At 32.7% G+C, this 23,628-nt stretch overlaps 1 protein-coding gene across 1 annotated transcript in view; it reads left to right on the plus strand.

Annotated features, from left to right (window-relative positions):
* Positions 1 to 23,628, plus strand: part of LOC123306391 (synaptic vesicle membrane protein VAT-1 homolog-like) — a 67,218-nt gene that overhangs the window by 10,113 nt on the left and 33,477 nt on the right. The gene's annotated exons all lie outside the window — the stretch shown is intronic.

Consider the following 23,628-nt stretch of genomic DNA (forward strand, 5'->3'; position numbering starts at 1 on the left):
GGCATCATCATGTTACTAACTGGTTTATGACATAGCATTCATTTTCAAAAGCTTATTATATACAGGGTGAGTCTGACTCGTACAAATATTTTAACAGTTGATTCTTGAGGTAAAAAAAAAACACTTTTTGCCCATGCCATTTTTTCCGATTCGGCCATGATAAAAAGATATAGACATTTTAAATTTTCATAATGAACTGTTCCACCCCTGGAAAAACAAAATTACCTTCAGAATGACTAGCTAAATCTCTGACACTACACATCTGTGGATCTTTTAAACAGAGTTGTATTCAGCCAAAGTACCTAAGTCTTCAAATTTCGCAGATAATTTTTAATTTTTGGACATCAAATTATTCGAAAATGGCGCATTATACGAGAAAATATGTCGAATACTTTTATTTTACAAAACGCTCAAATATTCATAAGCTAGCATCCAAATTAGTTTCAAGAGTTGGATTCTTTGAGTTTTTGGTATTTTTATGGTACGTAATGGTCATAATGAGGAAGGCGTGAGTGACATCTTGTGTTTGAAAAAGATTTATCAAATAAATGAAGAACTATATTCCGAAATTCATTTCATTCGATGAAACCGTTTGTGAGATAAAACTAAAAATAACATTTTTTTATTGCTTCCCAACAGCCTGTATATCTCAAACCGAGCCGATTTGGAAAAAATGGTAAAGGAAAAAAGTGTTTCTTTTTACCTCAAGAATCAACTGTTGAAATATTTGTACGAGTCAAAAACTCACCCTGTATATCAAATGAGAAATATTCTATATCTAGCTTTATTTTATAAAAATATGCCGAATCTTGATTACTGAAATAGTAATTCCTTGCATCACAGACACTTCAACTAATAGTGTTCATTGTAAAATAATAGTATGGGTCTTTAATATGAATTATTTTTTTTAAGCAGCCCTGTTATAGATACAGTTCCCTAGTGGACTACTGATAACAAGATGTATCACGCTCGTCTTATAAATATAATACTTCTTGTAAATGAATATTTCTGAAAAAATGTTAGGATTGATTCCTTGTCAAAAAATAGTGTCGGTCTTTATATTTTTTTTTTGGCTGCTTAGAAACACCCCTTTAAAGATGACACCTGAAAAGCAATTTTCAATTTTTTTTATTGTGAACCAGAAAATTGACATTTCAAATTTAGAAGACTTTCTATGGAATCGAGAAAGCAATTAAAAAAAAAACGTCAGTGGTATTCCCCGATAATTGCAAATACATAGTAGAAAAAGCCAAACCATTTAATTGTTTTCTCATTTATATTATGCCATTGAAAAATTTTTTTGACATACCTATTCATTTTGAACAAATAATTTATCAAGTTGGCTTTATGGGGGACCACCACCTAGATTTATTGTCCTAAAATAGAGTGTTTGCTCGATTTGATTTGTCAGTTTTCTGATTTCGTAGAAGAAAATTAAAACTTGCTTTTCAGGTGCCATTCAGGGAGATGTATCTAAACAGGGGTTTCTTAGAAAAATTATATGAAAGAATGACACTATTTTTGAAAAATTATCACCCCTAACAATTTTTGGCAACTATTCATTTACGAGTATTAAATTAACTTATAAGACAAGCGTGATATGTCTTTGTTTTCAGAAAAATTAGGATACTCGAAGCTCTTAAAGATAACGAAATAAAAATATTCCTGCACAAATTCTAATGGCCTTCGACTTCGATGCAATTTGTAATTTCCGTTTTATTTCAATATTTCATCGAGCCATTCGAGCGACCATTTCCTTCCTTACACGTAAATGAACGCGAACTGATATTTGACACAAAACACTGTGAACGTTAGTGGAATGCTTGTTCTTCTCGCCTTCAAACGTAAACAAAGCTTTCATTAGCTTGTGTTTATGCTGTGCCATCTCAGGGCTGCCAGTAGCAACAGATTATGATGGCGATAATTAAGCCAGTTACATGAGACTGGGGTAGAACGTTAACCTTCCGCAGGAAGTGACAGAACCATTAGACAGAAACTTGTCAGACATCCGACTTCACGGGTTACTCGGTTAAGGGAAAATTATATGCTTCAATGAATTTGATGAGTGTGCGAAAAAAGTTCGCTATTCTTCTATACGGAAAGCTGCAATTTGAAGCGAATGAAATACACTGGAGTCTAGGGCACTTCTTTGTTGGGGTAGACGAGGGAAATTCGAAAATTTATAAATATACAAATTCATTATAATAATAATAACAGTTTATTAGGGGTCGTGTCGTACTAGAACATACAGGGTGATTGTCGTAGACCGCTAAAACTCAATGAATTCAAATGAAGACCCATATACCTCATACCTCATTAACTGGAGGTGGAAACAACAACTGCGTCTGCAACATCCCCTATACCCACATCGAGTAGTTTATGAGTAACTCAAGTTAATTGAAAAAGTTCATCAGTTTGGCGATAATTTGCTCTGTTGATTGTCTTCCTTCTATGATTAATTTAATTTCCGAATTTTGGAATTTTTATGATATGTCACCACAATACTTCTTGCTAATTAATCTTTTGATCTTAGTTTATCGTTTAAAAAAACATGAAGTAAACATCGTCTTCAGTGCTTTGTGTTTTTTCTCACCTACATATGTACATAGCTGGTGTGGATTGTGGATGTCTTCAAAAAATATCATAATAATTCTGAACTTCGAGCTCTGAATTATTCCAAAAAACGTGGCATATTTATGAAAATGCATAGAGCAAATCATTGCTGAACAAGTAAAACCCGACTTATTTGAATAAAACAAAAATTATTCGATTCGGGTATGCAGGATATTTCAGATGCTCACCTATCATATTTTTTTAGTGTAGAATCGATACGGGCATAAAATATATGTTTTCTTTTTGAACTTATATTAATTTTCGTAGCTTTGATATGTCGGGATTGATTAACTTGCCATAAATACCCTGTGCAATGATGACAAAAAAAAAACCTGTAGTAAGAGGTTTTCAGTGATTATATGGCAATTCTATTTTATTTGCTTTCGGCCAAAGTTATTCTACGAAATATGAAGAACCACTAAATTTTTTTGCAGCAATACCGATAGGTTGATAACAGTATATGGCACATTGTTGAAATTATCTTTGAATGTAATCGGTAATGGTGCCATATAATACTGAGTGTGACGTTTGAAATGGGAAAGTAGTAAGCAGTTTCCGGTATAACTGGAATTCGAATACATCAATGTAAAAAACCTGTCCGTCCAAATTTTCAGCTCGATATTGATCCTAGTTCTCCCACTTCTTGTGGACAGTCTGAGTGAATCACCCTGCATAGCGGAAAAATGAAGGAAACATCCCCTCAAATGTTTCAAATGTCCCATAAGGGTATTCGTTTCGGAGATATAGAGTGATTTATGAAAAAATGCTAAATCTATAAACTCCCATATCTTCGTTAATATGCTAAAATTTTGGCTTATATTTCACACGCTTGTTTCTATAGGCATTCTCCGTCAGGAAAAGAAGAAAAAATAGAAAAAATGGCTGGCAAAATTTCAACTTACTTGTCAGGTGAGAAATATCACACGGTATATAAGATAAAATGAATTCAAATAGAAATTTGAGAAGAGCGGAAAAAACTGATGAGAAATTTGTTTTTTGTTTGAACGGCACAAATTTTCTATTGGTTTTATGATATGTTGAATATTACAATATTTTTATATTCCAATCATGAAACATAATATTCCTGGTAAAATAAAAAAACTCAATTCGAGTCAAAGATAGTTGATATTTAGGAAGGGGTTACATCTCACGGCGCCCTCAAGGTCTATTGTGCCCCCTAACAGAGCTGTTCTCACTACGCCCTGCACATCTCGCCTAAGAAAGTTTGACTTACTTTAATTACTTCCAGAACTCCTGTTCATTCTACTAAACTGAAAAATAGGGAACAATAATCCACTTGGTATGTTTCCAACAAAATTTACTCTTCATCAAAATAATGTAAACTTCATAAGAACAAAATTTCTTCTAACAGTTTCTGGGGGGGTTAAAACATTGTTTTATCCAATATACGGAATTTTTTATGATATCAAACGATTAATTGATAAAAATGGATTTTGAGATTTCAAGGAATATTTGAAGCCAGGCTCATTCTAGCGCCTCGAATTCAGTGTTTGTTCTATCAGGAATATTATTTTTCATGATGTGAATATAAAAATATTTCAATGTTCTGAATTCAACATATCATAAAAACAATAGAAAATTTGTGCCATTCAAACAAAAAACAGATTTCTCATCAGTTTTTTCCGCTCTTTTCAAATTTCTATTTGAATTTATTTCATCTCATATACCGTGTGATACTTCTCACCTGACAAGTAAATTGAAATTTTTGAATAGGAGCCTGCCATTTTTTCTATTTTTTCTTCATGTGCTGACGGTGAATGCCTATAGGAACAAACTTGTGAAATATCAGCCAAAATTTTACCATATTAACGAAGATATGTGTTTATAGATTGAGCATTTTTTCATAAATCACTCTATATCTCTGAAACGAATACCCTTATGGGAGATTTAAAAACCATAAAACTCCACTTAGCCGTTGTCCCTTACGTCAGGAGTCACCCTGTATATACAAAACCTTTCAAAATGAAAGCTTGTACTTTTTCTAGGTATTTGATACTCTACCGAATGAAATAAAAATCATTAGCTGTTTATTTCAGGGGTGTGTAAAAATTGGCTGGATGGGGATCGAAGTAAACCTGGCTTTTTTGTACATTAGATTTTTGTTCTTTTGATATAAAATTATGAAATTTCTTAATTTTTAAGCATATGAATGGTTCTTGTGTAGAAATAAATATGTCAATGAAAATATGAGTACCTATCCTCAAATAACAGTAATTTAGGCAAAATGGTTTGGAGATCTGGTTCTGGAACAAGCAGAAGATTTTCCTTTTTCTCTTTCTCATTTTTCTTTGAATGTGTTATAGATTGATGAGTAATCCTGGAAAATCCCAAGTGAAATTTCCACTCAGATCGTGAAAATCATTTAGTCACTAGTCGTGAAACGCTCCAGGAGTCGTTGCACTCCTCCCACGTGAGAGTCTAAAAGAATCAGAATCAATACTACAAATTGAATGGATTTAATACGCAAGTATTTCTTCCACTCTATTAGTTCTTATCTCATCCACATCCGGCCTATTATCTGACCCGTAAGGACCGAATAAAGTACTTGAGGATTCTCGGTCGTTGAATCATGTATGGAAGTATGACAATGAATGATTTGTTGAGCCTTCTGCATCGTTACCGGAAACGGTGCTTTCGTCCACGATGGACAGGATATTCGGTTGCTTGTGGACAGTCTCGGATATTAACTACCTAGTTATGGGTCGACTTTTTTAACAACTCGTCAATCAATCAATTAAAGTGCTTTTTTCTTGGGAGAAATACCTTGTTTGAAATTATTGCCATCAGGCGTATAAATTGTCATAAGAATGATAATCACGCCAGGAGATCCATCTTTTCGGACAGATCTGTTGTAAAAACCATAATAAAATTTCATAAATAACGAGGCCAAAAATTCTGCTACTCTTCCGAGTACTCTTCGCTATCGAAGAGTACTACCCACCCCTGTCTGTGATCGATGCTAACCTCACTTTTGTCAAACTGACGATTGACGTAGATTTGCTTACATTTGCGTTTGGTGAACTTGAAAAATCTCGAATTTCTGAAGCTTTTTTTTTTCTTATTTCCGAGCTGGATCCTGGGTCAAGAGTATATGCTGGGCATGCTCCGGTTATTCGTCTTTCGTTTGGCCCTCAAGATGCACCGCTTCGATCACAGATAGCGAATTCCCAACCCTCTAAATTAGTAACATTGTCTAAATATTACTAAATCCTTTCAAGTAATTATCGTCAACATTCAACATTTTCCATATAAATTCACTATAAACAAAAACTTGATTATCATTAGAAGCATTTGAACTAGATATAGTAATACTGATAGTTAATATTATAGGGTACAAGGTGAATCGGAAATGTCAAACGATATTTCTTAGGATGATATAATATTAAAAATCAAGTGGCCTATGTCTTATGAACTCGAAAACAGTTAATTTATGGATGATACATCAAGAGTATCTTTTGTCAGGAAAAAGCTGCAAAGAATAATATAATTTTAATACTGTCAAAAGTGGTGAAATTTATTTTTCGGGGTACTTTGATGCCCGATGTTAATTTTGTAGAATCAGTTGTGACATCCGCTTCATGCTTAGTCGAAAAGGTAACCTTCCTCCGTTCATTTTTCATGTTTTTTTTATACCAATCAAAGCGTTTTCGCTTTAACAGAGATAGTCCAATGAAGTGTTATTTTGAATCTAGATCTTGAAGCGTGACTTTGATAACCGATGTAAAATAAGAGGATTATCAAAGACACTAGAACCAGATGCATCATTCTTGAAAAAATAAATTGAAAAGAAGAGATTATGCCTTACTGTGATAAATTTTGGATATAAACCACTTGATAAAATGCAAAAATGTTGTACTTATCAATGTCACCCTAAACTGAGTATGACTTTCAGAATGGTGAACTGACCAAGTATTATATAGGGTGAGTCTTTAACTCACAAACAGTTTTATCGAATGAAATCAATTTCAGAATATAGTTTTTCATTTATTTGATTAATCTTTTTCGAACACGGGATATCACCCTCGTCTTCCAGTTTTCCATTATGACGTAAAAATACCAAAAATTCAAAGAACCCAACTCTTGAAACTGAGTTGGACGCTATTTAATGAATATTTGAATTCTTCGTGAAATAAAAGTATTCTTCATATTTTCTCGTATAATGCGCCGGTCTCGAGTAATTTGATGTTGAAAAATTAAAAAGTATCTGTGAAATTTGAAAAATATGCTTGGCTGAATACAACACTCTTTGAAAGATCCGCAGATGTGTACCTAGTGTCACAGATTTAGCTAGTTATTCTGAGGGTAATTTTGTTTCTCCAGGGTTGGAGAACAGTTCATTATGAAAACTTAAAATGGCTATCGTCCAGTTGCAGGAAAGTCCATTAAAATTTAATACTTCATTAAAATCTTAATACTCCATTTTCCCCTTCAAAAATTACAGTTTTAAATTTTGATAGGACATCAAATCTTAATGGACTTTCCTGCAACTGGACGTATATCTTTTTATCAGGGCCGAATGAAAAGTGTTTGTTTTGACCTCAAAAATCTACTTTTAAAATATTCGTACGGGTCAAAGACTCACCCTGTATATAAATAAATGAAATTTTCTGGATATCCTGAACGTCTTCATTAGGCATTCTAATGAACTAGTTTCGAAGTATTGTAATTAAATGTAAACTCTAAAAAGTTATCAATATCACCCCATTTGAAGTGCGTATTTAAAAAAAATAATAACAAGAATTATTTCAAAAAAGGTGTCTTACCCTTTGGAGGTACCCTAAGTGAATCTACCTAATCCATGTATGAGATAAAATGTCTTAGTGCCCGTAAGGCATATGCAGAATTTTGAATTAATAAGGGTTTTCCTATCGGAAGTTATGATTATCAATTGGCCATTTCTGAGGGGTTCAACACCCTCAATAAATTTTTTCGATCATTAATCATTTGACAAACGCTACATATGTAGGTAATTCTTTGGTTTTTATCACCCTCTGCACTATTCAAAAGCACTAGTAGACAATTTTGGTACAACTTATGTTATGTTATAAATTTGAACAGAAGCGGTAAAGCTCATAACCTTATGCAGTGTTTACCTGAGTCTTTCTGAATGAATTTGAGTAGATGCGTACAAAAATAAAAGCTGATAACTCCTGCAAACATTGTAATCGATTTATTCGGTCGTAAAAATTGGGCCTTTAAAGTTACCTTCTGTATCGTCAACTTTTCACCTTCATATTTAGTACCTATTTCAATTTTTACGTGTGAAAGTTAATTCAATGCGATTAAAAAATGAAGTGCATATTTTGTTTATTGGGCAAACGCTTGGTAAAATGATTTATTTCTACTTCTACAGGTATAACCTATAAAAGTTCTTATTCATGTTTGTGGTAAGATCGACATTTTAGAAACGATGTTTTACCTTATATTATCTTTGATACGTATGATAAATATTTTCGTTTGTGAAAAACGTAGAAAGCATAACAAACAGAGACATTAAATTTCATAATTGATTATTCCAATTAATGAACCTCTGTTTGTTCGGATTTTGTTCATCTGAGTTATTACTCTGATTCTGCATGGATTATTAAACACAATTATAAACGAATTGCATTCCTCCAGTCGTAATATAAAATCGGAGTGGAGTTCAGATAATTTTTCAGCTATATCAATGTTAAGCCTACTTTGTTGACTTGCTGGAAATCCAGTCGTTAAAATTATTCAGGTCTTTCAACAGAGCTGAAATTTCCTAAATCAAGAATATGTTCGGTATGAATTAATTTCGTAAGCACTGAGTGGTAGAGGCAAAAAAGGGAAAAATTAGTTGATTTAGAGGGTTGGGAAAATGGTCTATTCGTCCAAAGCTTTGCACCGACCGCGAAAACACTAAACAAGAGTCTATCTCGACCATGAAGTCAGATGAGAAATTAGAGAAAATGTTGATTTTGAGAAAATCTAGATTTTAGACGGTTACCAAACGCAAATGTAAAAGTGAATTAGCACGGATCACAGATAGGGATGGGTATAGTACCGATTCAACTCATCGATAGCGAAAAGTAATTTTTGGCCTCGGTATTTCATTTCATTATGGTTTCTAAGAGTTCCATTGATTTTTTCAAATTGGTACATCTGAATCAAAAAAGTTTTGTAGCAACATTCAAAATTCCATAGCTAACTTGATGACGCCTTTTTCAATATCTTCGTTATGAAATGGTACAATGTTAAAACATATTGAAAGTGACGAATCATGAATTTTTCGACGAAATCTCGTTCAGTGATTGGCAGTACAAGAAATTCGTGACCAAGAAAATGTATGTGTGTGTGTCATTTGCCTAATCAATGATCCATAATGATTTTTAATCTCGTGACTCATGAGATAGTTGCAAACAAATTTATTTTGCATGGAATATTCTCGGAATAAACATTCGTGTTTTTGTTATCATCTTCGTCCACGAAATAATGTGTCATTTCAGTTCACTGACACATAGGACTGAGTGAAATGAGTTATCAGGGGAGTGGTAAGAAATATTTGAATTTTTCGCAGGAAATCGCCGCGTTTTACAATTCATCAATTAGGAATATCTCGTTATCGTTATAAATTGACTTTGCAACCCAGTTTTTAAGATATGTGATTAGAAATAGTTCAGAAGTGCCTACAAAATGAATAATCTCTTTGATTGAATGAAGTCATCCGAATAATGATAAATTTCCTTTGCTTGCGAATTATATGAGCCTAATGGATATTTACGTATAGTATTCTAACGGTATCTCTTATTACTACTCAGTGGCGCAATTGATTTTCCAAAGAAATTATACAGTGCGCGTCAAAATTATGGAACAAATTCATTTACTCAGAACAAAAATATTTGGCAACAAAATCCTGAAAAAGGTCAATTTTTGTTTCACTTTTACTGAATTTTTATGCATTTTTGAAGGATTTTTGTTGCACCCTTTAACATCCCCATCAACCCTCTAAATTCTTCAATAGGGAAAGTGGGTCATGTGGTACTTTTTTGGCATGGTCTTTGTATGTGCAAAAATTTGCAAGAAAAAATTTTTTTTTTGGAAGAATTCGTTAGTTCAAAGAGGTTATCAGTATGTGCACTCTGTCATGGCTCATTTACTTTGAGACGATGGTACCTGATGAAATTTTATGCACAACTTTCAACCACTTTCAATCCCAAGCGCTTTGATTATTGCATCCAGAACGATGGTGGTCATTTTGAACATTTAATTTAACTTACCTTGTAATGCACAATGATTCTTCGGGTGGTACTTCAATGCCGAAATGAATTTCCAATGTCACTCCATTTTTTTTTCAATTAAAGGGTTCGTAGGGGTTGAAAGTTGTGCATGAACAAAACTGTAATGGTCGACTTCCATTCGGTGACAAATTTCATCAGGTACCATCGTCTCAAAGTAAATGAGCCATGACAAAGTGCACATACTGTATGACTCTCTTTGAACTAATTTTTCGAAAAAAAAAATTTTTCCTTGAAAAACACCCATAGCAGGTTTCATAAAACTTTGACTTTCCAAGCAACAATTTGACAGTCACTCGGTTCCCAAATCGAAATCAATAAAACCCCTGCATTTCTGAATATATTGTAGCAACGGAGAATCATTTAATGGTCCTATAAATGTTATAATTTCGCCTTAATGGGCCGTTCATGGAATGCTTTCTGCATACAACAATTTACGTGGATGAACAGTTCTCAATTGACTTGCAGTAAAATGTTTACTGCACATGGTGTAGTGTTTGCTGAAGTCATTATCTTAACGCCCTAAAAATTTTATCCAATTTGGCGGACTGAAGATAAAAATCAATGAGTGACCGATTCACATGTTACGAGTTTTAATACTTATGCTTCCATTTTCCTTAGTTGGGTAAAGAATTTAATTTCGGAAAATCCATTTTATTATTTGATCCACAGTTCTTCACTATTCAATAATTTTCGAACGATAATTTGTGGTTTCCACTTTTCATCAAGAAATGAGATAAAAAATTCAATAATCAGCAACTAGAACGAGCTAGATAAACAAAAATCGGTACGAGAATCAAAACATTCTAAATCTCTTTGATCAAAATGGACATCTGAAATCTTACAAAATTTCATATGTTTCTGCAAATGGAAATCGAATTAATATTTTAACCAGTCCTGGCGTCTTAAAAACACATTTGACACACAGATGGCGCTCACATAACTCTAGCTGCTACGTTTCTCATCTTTATACTCTATAATCTTTGCTCACTTTCGGTAGTTAGTTCCGTTAAATTGACGTGGATTTGTTATCATTTGCGATTGGTAAACGTCGAAAATCTCAATTTTCTCAGGCTTCTTTTGGTCTTTTCCGATCTGAATTTGTCTCAGTGCTGCTTCCATTTCCAGTTGTCATTTGTCGTGTGTTGTGTGAGCCATTTGATTCGATATGACTTTATGTCTTTCTACTCGTTGATTACGGTATGTGCTGTAATAACTAGGGTGAAGGTAGGTCGTTATTTAAACACAGACCTTAGTTCTGTGTTCTATTCCCTAAATTCCCAAGGAAATAACATACAACTGTGTATCAAATAATAAAATGGATATTCCGAGATTAAGTTTTTCACTCAACTAAGGAAAATGGAAGCGTAAGTATTAAAACTCGTAACATGTGAATCTGTCCATTGATTCTAATTTTCAGTTCTCCGAAGTAAATAAAATTCTCAGGGCGTGAAGACAATGACTTCAGCAAACACTACTTACTACACCATGTGCAGTGAACATTTTACTGCAGGTCAATTGAGAACACGTAAATTGTTGTATGCAGAAAGCATCCCTTGCATGAACAGCCTATTAAGGGGAAATTATGATCTTTATAGGTCCATTCAATGATTGTCAATTACTACTCTTTCAATATATTCAGAAATGCAGAGGTTTTATTGATTTCCATTTGGGAACCGAGTGATTGCCAAATTGTTTTTTGGAAAGTCAAAGATTTATAAAACCTGGTGTGAATGTTTTGTTCATTCATTAATCAATTTTTTATATTGTGTTATAAAGAGACCATATCATAAGGAAATCATAAAAAGAGCACCAAGAAACTATACTGACATACAGGTCTTGTATATCTCTGTAAGGTTTTTTTGTGTGGTTCTGAAAATTCTATAAATAATACCTACATATGTAAGTAACTGGAATGTGTATGCTATGATGGTATAGTGAATATTGGTTCATATTATTATAATTTCTGATATATGTATATTTTACAAATTCAATTAATTCATTCATTAATTCAAAACCACCTATTCTGTGCACCTATTGCACAGAAATAACACCTTCGACGTATAGCAGATCACCATATACTTTAGTGTCCTAGTCAAACCTTCATTTATTGCCCATAATTTCAATTTTTGTAAATTTTTTATAAATTGCAAATAAAAATATATAGCACATCCAGCAGCGTTTTTCATTGATATCAAATGATTCCAAACAATGTTTAGATGAAGACTAACATCCTGATCACAAAACAAAATCGATATTGAAATTCAAAACAAGGAATAGAATTCGAATTTCGCACCCCTCAATTAAAAAACAGAAAACTGTAATAAAAAAGTTTTTATGTATTGCGTTTTCAGCGCCACCTCATTGTCAAATGTGTTTTCACTGGCCAAAATGTAGTCGGTTTTTAGTACTAGAGATATGAGGGCGTTTCCTATACTCTATAATCTTTGGAAATCCTTTCTCATTAAATATTTAAATAACCGCGCGATATTTTGTAGGTGCCAATTTCAGAAGGGACTCTGTTTCGGTTTTCTTTTGTCATCCAATATTTCACCCTGAAACGACACGTAGTCGTAATGGAAATAATTAATCAGCAGATTTTTGCGGCTATAATCGAAAACTTAAAAGCCCATTCTGGCAAATGTTGTGAAATAAATTTATTGCAACATGAAATCTGAGTCTACATAGCAAAATTCACGTTTTAGCAATTCAATCGCCATTCGAGCGATAAGGAATAAACGTAGCAACAAATCCAGTTCACAAATCATTAACTATTCCATGGCGTTGCGGTAAAACGTAACTAAACGAGTAGCAAAACGGTATTGTGGGTGGTCGGTCAACCGTTGTTATGGTTTCTATATTTACCCCTTTCGATGAAGGGTGAACGATTGTTGGCTGTCGACTCCTTGGCGCCTTTTTCGCTGACAATGTATTACAATCTATATTAAGAATCGGACAAAGCGAAAAACGCATTAAAAACTTCTCGTTCGAGGGACTCCAACTATGAGCTGTTGACCCATAATAACACATATAGAGTGACTTTTGTCTCTCTATACGACTCGGAAAAATGCAGATGAATTCTTTTCTTCAATATGTTTTCGAAAAATATAACAAGCACGCGATTTTAGCAATACATTTCATATCCCAAACTCCCGCAGGTGTGTGAGAATTATTGAATCCCAACTTATATGTCTGGTGTCTGGACGTCGACTTAAAGTCGGGATTTTTGCTGTAATCTTCAAACGTTAGTCGTCTCGTGATCGGGGTATAATAATGCAGATTTAATAATAGGGACTTATAATGATTCCATTGGAAAATGATACAAATTTTAATTATAAAATCGTAAAATCCTTCACATAATATTCGAGATTTATTTTTTCCTAGGAAACATAGTTACAGCTCATACAGATTTTGACAGAATATTTTTATTGCAATTACTCCACTTTGGTAACATTTCTCGACGTGAAACATTTGATGATGAAAAAGTTATTATAGGATCTATTTTGATATTTCCATCATTTTAGATTATCCTTATTGGGAAATATCGGTCTAAAGAACCAAAAATCCAACGCAACTATTCCTTCACGACGTTTCGGCACTTTATTGTGCCTTCTTCAGACTAAAAAAAAATAAACAGTGACATATGACAAAAGAAGAAATGGAATATGAACATCACAATATTTGTATAAATGAAAAACATTACACACTATACACTATAATTCAACACTCATAACAAAGAAATAGGCCATAGAAAACATTGAAAAAACAATAGAATGTTGTGTAAAACCGAAGCAGGTCAATCAAAGACACCTGTTTAGAAAAAAAAAAAAAGAAAAAGGGAAAAATATACTCACTGTCAGAATAATAAAAATCCAAATATTTTCATCTATCGAAAATCGTCATTAAAATGAAACTGAAAACAATTTCTACTGATATCGATATATGTTTTACAGGTCATGACACATCCAACGCAAAACTCATAGTCATATTTCAGATTATTCTCTCAGACTTTCTATCAAGCATTAGCCGGATTACACAACAATCTTCAAAGATACTGTTGTTTTTAACTGACGAAGGTAGTCAGTTGCACATCATCATCAAAATTTTAATGTCATTTTACGTATCTAACGATAGCTCGAACATTTTGTTCTCCGGAATCTACATGTTTTTTAGTTACAATTTTATCAAACTTCGGGAAGATACATCAAACATAATATCAAAAAGCATGAAAAAAGTTCGAGATAGGTAATTGGAATTTTATTCTCTGCCTGAAGATTTTGTTTTATTGGCGATACGAAAATTTCAGACAATTACTGTGAGGCAATTTGATATGCAGATTGCTGCTATTTCTGGGGACTATATAGACTTCCCAAATTTCAACTCAAAATTTGTCAGTAACATATTTTACATTTTTATCGTGAAAATTTTTTCAGCGCACTTTTTTATGAGATAACGTTGAGAAAAGAAGCAAAATAGTGCATCTAGATCCCAGCAAGTAGAATTAATAAACTTTCTCATACTGTGATTGGAAATTTTGTAGCCTCAATAACACAACAGTTACTAGTGCCTTTAAGCGAAGATAGGTGTAAAAAACAAATGGTCGATTATTTCGAGAAGGGCTGAATTGAAAAAATTGTTCTTTTTTTGTTTCATTTGACGTATCGACTGAAGTTTGGTAACATAGTTATTAACTCAATGAATACTGAACTGCGATCAGTTCAAAGAGTTACAAACAGAAAGTTAATTAATAAATACCTATGAAAATTCTGGTTATCGCATTGAGATGGGGTAAAGAACGAAAGAGAAAGGAATTTGAAAAAAAGGAAGGATAGATGGGACTCTTCGTATCCATTTACCGTAATGAGGAAATTGCTCTTGGATGGTTGTGATAACTCAATTTGAGTCTGATGATACTCAGTAACGGTTATTACTTGGATTGGTGACCAAATAAAGAACCAAAATAATGGATGCCTTCACTGCATAAAAAATTTATGCACACATAATCAAAATAAAACGATGATATCATACAAGATTAATCCGAAATTTGAATATTATCTATCCTCCTAGTTGCGTTTAGAATGGCTAATAATTTCCTGTGTTGTAACACAGAAATTGCAATTTGATGTCTTTGATTTTTGAATCAAGGATGTACTCAACAAATTGTTATAACAAACAGTATTCCATGCTGATGAATTTTTTTAGTCATGTATTTCGCTCTTTTGGTTCAACTTTCATATTTTGTAGGTAAAAAAATTCTATCCGTTCTCATTCACATTTTTCCTTGAAATTACAACCAATGAAAGTCATTACGAAATTCTAGTCCCATTTCTTATAACTTTTGATTTCAATCGACTGATTTTAAAAATACAGAATTGAAAATTCTTCCATGTATTGAATTGTAATTCTGTAACAATTTGAAAGTAGTTGAAAAAGCCAAATAGAAGATTGTTGATCATCTTTACTTTCGATTGAATTGTTTGATCTCAATTACTGTTCAAGTAGTTGGGCACAAGTCAGTAATGAAATTAATATTCCTTCAACGAATAACTCAAAATGAAAACGCTGGAACCCGTAATTTGGTTTTTAATCACTCTCATTTTCTGACAATAAAATTAGGTGTTTTCCTTCAACCCCTTAGCCGCAACCCCATCCATCGTTTTGCAAATGGAAACATAACATGTGTGAGCTCGTTGGAAAGCTCACTGAATGGTACCCCCAATATTTTTTTTTCTAATTTTGTTATCAAAAAAACACAAAAGTCTCTTGTGACGCTGAAACATGTTAGTTGAGTCCGATTGTATATACCATGCGTAAACAATTTTTTTTCGTTATTTTGTGATTATCAAAAGAGACACGAAAGTCTCTCGAAAAAAAATGAAATCGATAGTTTCTCAACTAGTAACTTAAAATTAAGACTTTTGTTTTTTAAATACGTACAAACATATATCATGTGGGCTCGTTGAGAAATTGTTTGAGAAATCAATTTTTTTCCAAGAGATTTCTGTCTTTTGATAACAACAAAATTTTAAAAAAAGCAAGATTATGGTAGGAGCCCCTTTTCTGTGAGCCTTTCTAACGAGCCCACACATGGTATTTTTCCATTTAAAAAACTGTCTTAGGGAGGTTGCAGTTAAGGGGTTGAAGAAAACACTCGATTTCCTTACCAGAAAATGAGGGTAGTTGAAAATCAATTGACGGGTTGTTAGGGTTTTACTGCCTGTCGAAAAAGCAATTCACTATTTTTAAATTTCAAACAATAAAACAGTTATAAAGAATTGTCACAAGCAATGTTTTATTTCGAAAAATTCAAATCGAGGTGAATCATTATCTGAAGTGTGTGTAAAAAGTAACGCACAAAATTTAAATCTTCGGTATTTACTATTTTGTAGAAAAAGGCTCGAAGGTCAATTTTGAAAAAGGAAAAATTCGAATTCAAAATTCAATAAGCTAATCCATACCATCCCAGATCCCTATAATAAAGGAGGGTTGCCAAGAAAACCTATCAATGACAAAATCATTGAGCAACAAAAGCTCTTTCTATTTAAGGCACAAAATATTTGCGTTAGAATTAAAAAACTCAACTTCCCTGTATCTCTCGTAGAGGGTGTATAACAAATATTGAAGATATGAATTTTGTGCATTACTTTTAACTCACTCTGTACATCCTTAACATTGCAATGCGGGATTTAACCATAATGAAAGCATAAAAGTTAAATTTGTTGCACAGATATGCCTGTCGGCATTTTGTTTTTCATCCATCGCTCTGCTCTCACAGAAAATGCAATAACTAGAATATTTCAAAAAGAAATCTACAACTTGGTTTTGAATCCCCAACCCAAACTGTGAAATTTTCTGCATTATATGTGTAATGAGTTTCCAACAGTTCGATGAAAAGTGAACCGAATTTGCAACAGCTATAAAAATAAACTCATGAATGCATTATTTCAACGAAAGAGAATCAAATAATCAATTTCATAATCATTCCAATTCTTTTTTGTCCCTTTCTCATTAATAGGGATAATTAGGTACCTATTATCCGTATCGAGTAGGTCATATCTCAGCACTTTTCATATTTGAAATTGTTCACCGTTAAGTTGCAGGAAGTTTTTCTGACAAATTCTTTTTTGCCAGTCATGCACGTTCTCTATATGTCATTCCGATTTGAGTGATTTACAAGGTATTCCCTTAATGTTGTTACGAGTGTCACGCAAGTTGAGGACGTTCACACGTTTTGATATAAATCTCTTTTTGCCTGTAAATGGTTTTTTCAGTTTATTTCAACATAAGATACAGCTAGCACAAAAAGTTCCAGTGGAATTTACGAGACAAGAAATCATAGACCTAAGTCGCCAGTTTAGTACCTATTGCAAAATACTCGGTTGACATTAGATTATGGATTGAAATTATTATTAATTTCATGATTTGAATCGAATTATGAAAGGCAGTGGTACAATTTACAATTTAGTAGCAGAAGCAATACAATTGAATTTTTTGGATAAACTTCACTGAAAATATTGAAAAACATTTATAAGAAAGCGATTTTTGGGGGTTTCATGATTATTTTGAATACTTCCCCTGAAACTGACGTTTTGTATCAATGTGTGAACAAGGATTCATCCATTTTTAAGATAATTGGATAGGTATTTCGCATATATATATTTGTAGGTATTTACTTATATTTTTATCAGTGTGAAAAATGTACTTAATTTTAAAATATGAAGAAACCTCTGTCTATAGGACTTGATATTGATTATAACAATTATAATTATTTCATTAAACACAGTTATAAATGAGTACAAGAAAAACTGAGAATTTTTTACACAAATCGTAAAGAATATTATTCTTCGATAATGACTTGAAAAAGAGAACGTGAAAAATCATCCACTCCAAATCTGTAGATTTAAGCTACTTTATATTATAGCAGGGCAAAACGTTTTGTATTTTCGTCTAAACTAAAAAAAAAATATAAAACTCATTTATGCGAAAACTATACTCATACACTTAAAGCTATGACATATAACAAACCTAACGTTTCAAATTACCAATACTAATTATTCTAGGGTTTTTCATTCTAATTATAATGAATTCAAAGATATATTATGAGATCTTCAACTTTCAACTTTAGTCTAAACATTTATCAATGACAGTCAGTACAGCTTTGGATGGCCGAATGGCGAAGGAAAGAAAATCGAATAAAATTAAACCTTGTTCGAATTTCAACTGAATCAACCTTCATTAGAAAGAGTGTCTTAATGAAGAAAGAGTATTCTCCTAATATACCTCACCTGAGTCACTCAGGGTGTCTACGGAAGCTTAATTATTAAATCCCTTGGGGGAGTTTAATTTTGCATCTGACTGGCTTTGACGTTGATGAATTCCATTATTTTGTTTCCATATTTTTCCATTTTTGGAATAAGTCGCTGCTTAAAATTTCTATTTTGAATGTACCCTTGAAATGGAACGAGAGGAAAATGATGAAAGCGCCGACGATGAGGTCAGAAGCTTTTGCGCGTTTGCTGGAGTTGATAACTACCCCCGTCGTAGCTCGGATTGTAGATTTTTTTTTCAATTTCCAAAAATAGAAATCCGATCGAGATTAAAACTAGTACTGGAGAATTTGTGTTCATCTGGCAAATGGTTTTCTGAGATATAGATATAGTGTTTTTCCAGGATGCTAATTATTAAAAATATTATGTACTTCTTCATGACTTGTAACGCGATAACAATAACCGACCATTATCAATATTTCAATACGGGATTTTACGTTTTAAATGAACGATTTTCAATTGTACTATTTATTCGGTGTCACTTAATTTGCCTACAGTTACATGAGTTACCTTCTGGATAGTACTCGTTTATTGCTTACTACATTTTATACAACGAATTATCTGAAAATAGGTGTTTTTATTGTGCTAAGTCTGAAGACTAAATAAGAAAAATACGGAAATAAATTTTATTTCTTAAGAATAGTCTACACCGTTTCAGTGCTCAGTTCGAAAAGAGAAAACGTTTGAAACCACTAATTTATATCGGGTTTTCATTATAATTCAGTTCAATCAGTTCGTCATCTCGGAAAGTCGAAAAATTTTGTATTCGTCAAACGGAAAAACAAATAAAAATTTTTTCATTGAAGAACAAATATCCATTCATGTTATTGACTTTCCGAGGTGAAATGATCCCTTCTATGAATTTCCACATGAAAAAATTTATCGAAAAGTCTCGCCATAGGCTACAATTCGCATCCTGGTGAAATTGAAAATAGAAGTTCGTTAAGTGCTGCCATCTTTTCGACGAAATTGGAAACTATTGTAATATTTGTAAATTCTACTTTAAGCACAGTAGTAAGAAAAATAAGGTATCAGATTCGTATGTATCAATGTTTTTTCCTGTAAAGTTTCATTAATATCGAACTTTTCCTTTTAAATATATGTATTTACTTGGTCCATACCCCATCGCAACCCTGTATAATGTTAATTAGTTTTGTGCGTTGCCATAAAACGCTGCTCATAAAATAACCTAGGTGAATCATATTCACAAGACCCTGAATGTTATTGATTACCGTTTTATTGCCGTCAGTTCCCCAAAATCATTTCACTATTCAACGAGGGAAAAGTGATATCGATTTCCATAAAGTTGGAAAGTTAACCTTCAAGTCCGTGCTGTCGGGGCTAGGGGTTTACTTTGGTGTAATGGTATCACTGGCAATAACTACCACTATTATTACCGTTGAAGCGAACCAGACTCTATCATTAAAACTCCCATTTGCGAGGAAAGCATCAGGAGATACGGACCTATAATTTTTATGCAGTAGCATGTATTGTGTAGATAAGATAGCAGACTTACAGGCACTGCAGAATAGCAGGGAGATATAACCGAATTTGTGGTTGTACGTACATTGTAATTTTTTTAAATTGCCACCATTTTCCATACTTGTTCAAAAAAAATTTGAAAATGGAAAAAAATAAAGTTATTTTGAACGTTCCTATCTTTATATGTCAGGGCTTTCTGGTCACTCCAGCGAACCGCTTTCTTGTAAAAAATATTTTTTACTCAGATTAACACATTTTTCATATTCATCAAATTGAACATACAGAATAGTTTTTAATAATTAGTTATGCATTTCCCTAGTGAACTTCGGGTAGTATAACCGTATACGCCAATATTGACATTGGTAATTTTATATCTTATATTATACTCCATTCACTTTTATTTTAGCACTCGGTTAGCCATGGAAATTTAAAACATTCCACTCTGTATAGTACAATACTGTGGGATTATGACGCTGGTCAAAACATTTTTGGGTTTCAAATCAGCGATACGTTGTCCGTTTTAAGTGAAAGTCTCAGTAATTACGTATTTCATCACAATATGGAATCACTTCGGAAAATATGAAGTCGAAAATATGTTTATACAAACTGATTGAAGGCATACCAAATCTAGTTATTTACATGGAAAATACAAGAGATCAGTTTTCAAATATATTTATTTTTGCTATGGAAGAAAATTGAATTATTGACAGATAATAATATGCAGTAGCTTGAGGAAAGTTATGTTGGTTATCTTCTTTGGCTGAAAGATTGAAGACGTTACATCAGTTGTAGATTTCAAAAAAATCAACTCGCAGATGAAATGCTGCATATTATGCAGTGGTTGGGAATGGGTATCTTTCGAAAGGATTAACGGATAATCACAAAAATGTTAAATTCTTCAACAAAAATCATCTTGCATCAATGGAGTCAAAAGAATTGAATGAAGTTTTAAGGCAATAGAAACTTCATCTTTAAACAAAAATTTTACATAAATAAACAATTAACAGGACAACTGGCTCGTATTTATGGCTGTTTATTTTTAATGCTTTTTTGATATAATAATAATAATTGTATATTTATTGATCGCTTAAAGAGACATTTACAATGTATAGGACAAGTCAAATGAAAAAAACAAAAATTAATTTTCTGGTGCTTATTCTACGATGACATTAATCGAAAATCTTAACTTTTCGCATTCGTTCACTCTAAAATAAAATTCTCAAATGTCACCACTTTTTTGGGTCTCCCAATAGATGGAAATTCTTTATCATCCTCTTCATACACAATCTTTCTGATTGTGGAAACATTCAGCTGAAATATAAGTCGTTTAGATTTAGATGAAACATTATATAAATTCACTCACATTGAATATGTTCGCTACTGTCTGATATATTTTAGATATTAGAATATCAGGGTTACATACTATTTGAATGAGCGGACCTGAATTCTAAATAGCAGTTCCTGAAACTTTGTCTTCTCCCTTTTTGAATTACTTTGGCATTTTTGTAATATTAATTGATATTAGTTGTGGCATATTACTCATTTCTAGTCACAAAAACTCGAGTAAATTATTTCATGAACAACCGAGTGCTAAAATAAAAGTGAATGGAGTATACATATATTCTCGACCTAAATTTGTTTATACTACGTGATACGACGAAGATTTTGATGGATATCTTCCTGAATCGTTTCAATTTGATTTTTGAGGATGTGGATTATGTTGTGAAAACTCTGGGAAACCTAGTCTTCATAAAGGAAGAGTGGAGTAAATGACTCATATTATTTACTCGAAATTGATGCTCCCACATGAAAATATCCAACTTTCAATTCCACTACATTCCAAATGAAACCTTCATTGTGAAAAATGCCTCTTGCAGTCGGTTGAAAATAATGAAAATGTATGTTTCTTCCTAGGAATGCCTTAATTAATTACTTCATGCGCCTTCATGAGCTCTCTTCCTCGAGATCTCATTGAAAGACTCGAAAACTGAAATTGAATTATGTTCCCTAATTATAAACTCCGTCGGCTCTCATTCAGTTTGATTAAGAGGCCACAAGTCTGACTCAAACAATGCAATTGAGCCATACAAGTTTTAATTTCGAGAAGAATTCGAGAAATGTGTACAACGGAATTGGTGAATGAAAGAGATGGTTCACGGTCATCCCTTTCATCAGCACACCAGAGGTATTTCTGGGTCTTCTTGTTTCATGTTTAAATTCGTGAAAATATTAGCATCCTCGACGTACCTCGAATAAAATGGCAGATTTTGTTGAATATTGTATTTTCAAATACATAATTTGGAAAAAAATTCTTTGGTGGGATTAACAAATATTCTTCTAGAATAGAAATCACCATAAACAGTACACTGTTTTTTTCAAAGGATGGTTTTAAGAACCCGTTCATGATCTGTGGTAAGGAATGAATCTCTAGACATCATGGCAGTGGAGGTCATATTTTACGTTTTTTTTTATTCATGAATTAAAAAAATATGCAAGTTTTTTTTTTTTTCAAAACCCCCCGTAAGCCAGTTTGCTGGAATCAATGTATGTATGTAATAGTAATTTTCACATGTGCTATTAGAAAAACTATCGAACTTGGACATGGAAAGTTTTAATACGGGAAAACCACTTTTTGGCATATCAGAAGTTTAAATGGAAAAATTGATCAGAAGTAGCCTCCTAGTAGCCTCTACATATTCTATAGTTTTTCTGATTGAATAGCACTTGAGAAATAGTGCTTTTCAACCTGCTTAATGATTGAGTCCCAAAATTTAGTGGCCCGTGAAACAGACTGTACAATTAAGAGCCGGTATATCATCTCTATAAAGTGTTCGTTGTTTTTCGTTACTGAAAGGATTATTGACTTATCTTTAAACTGGCCAATAGTCCCAACGACATGTAGACAAATCGGCCCTTAATATTATTTGTTTATTAGGACTTTCATTATTGAAATCTTCACTTACTTCGACGTTGATAAAGCATTCAGTCCATTGATATTAACTGAAGTTGTTAACACCTTATATGTTTCTCCTTGGACTTCAGCAATGAGATTTTAAATTTTCCCAAAGTGGACGTATAAACGAAGAGGGGAGATCCCTCAAGTAATTTTAATTTAAAAAAATGTCCCATACACAGGGGATCGCAAACGTTTCGTTTTCAAGATACGTGGTGTTAAAGTTTGAATTTTTGGATTGGTATTAAAACAAGTTGTAAAAGGATGGGTCTTTACCAATTATTTATCTTTAAGTGATGGATAATAAATAGGTAAAATTAAGCAAAAACTAAGCAGCTCTCATTGTCTGTTAGAAATGAAGGCCTTCCAATTTAAAACAGCTGAGAAATGTATTCAGATCGAAGGCCTTCATTTCGAACAGACAATGTTTAGTTGTTTAGTTTAGTTTTTGTTTTATTTTTAATATAATGTTATGGGGCAACTCATCTGATGTTTGTTGAGTGTTCATAGCCCAAAAACGGATTCTGCGCATGATGTTCAATATTCCCCCTCGAACTTCATGCAGACCTTACTTTAAGGATAACAATATTTTGACTGTTGCATCTATATTCATATTCCGGTGTCTTTTGTATGCGAAAGAAAATGAAAATCATATCACAAAACTCACAACATTTCATAGTTATAACACCAGAAATTTCAGAATTATGTCTTCACCCAAGCACAGAACTGCTAAGTTTGAAATGTCACCCTTGTATATGAGTATGAAGCTTTTTAATCACCTTCCAAGTGGTGTACAGTCGCTTAGTCTTAAGGAATTTAGGAAAGCAATTAAATATACACTTTATGTAAAATGTTATTACACTGTGTAATGAAAGCTGATTTATTCGATCAAATGGAAACTGAAATTAACATTCAGTATTGTAGGTATATTCAATTGATTCAATTCATAAAGATACAAAATTCATTTCGTTAT

Source organism: Coccinella septempunctata, chromosome 2 (genome assembly GCF_907165205.1).
Source record: "Coccinella septempunctata chromosome 2, icCocSept1.1, whole genome shotgun sequence".
Classification (NCBI taxonomy): domain Eukaryota; kingdom Metazoa; phylum Arthropoda; class Insecta; order Coleoptera; family Coccinellidae; genus Coccinella; species Coccinella septempunctata.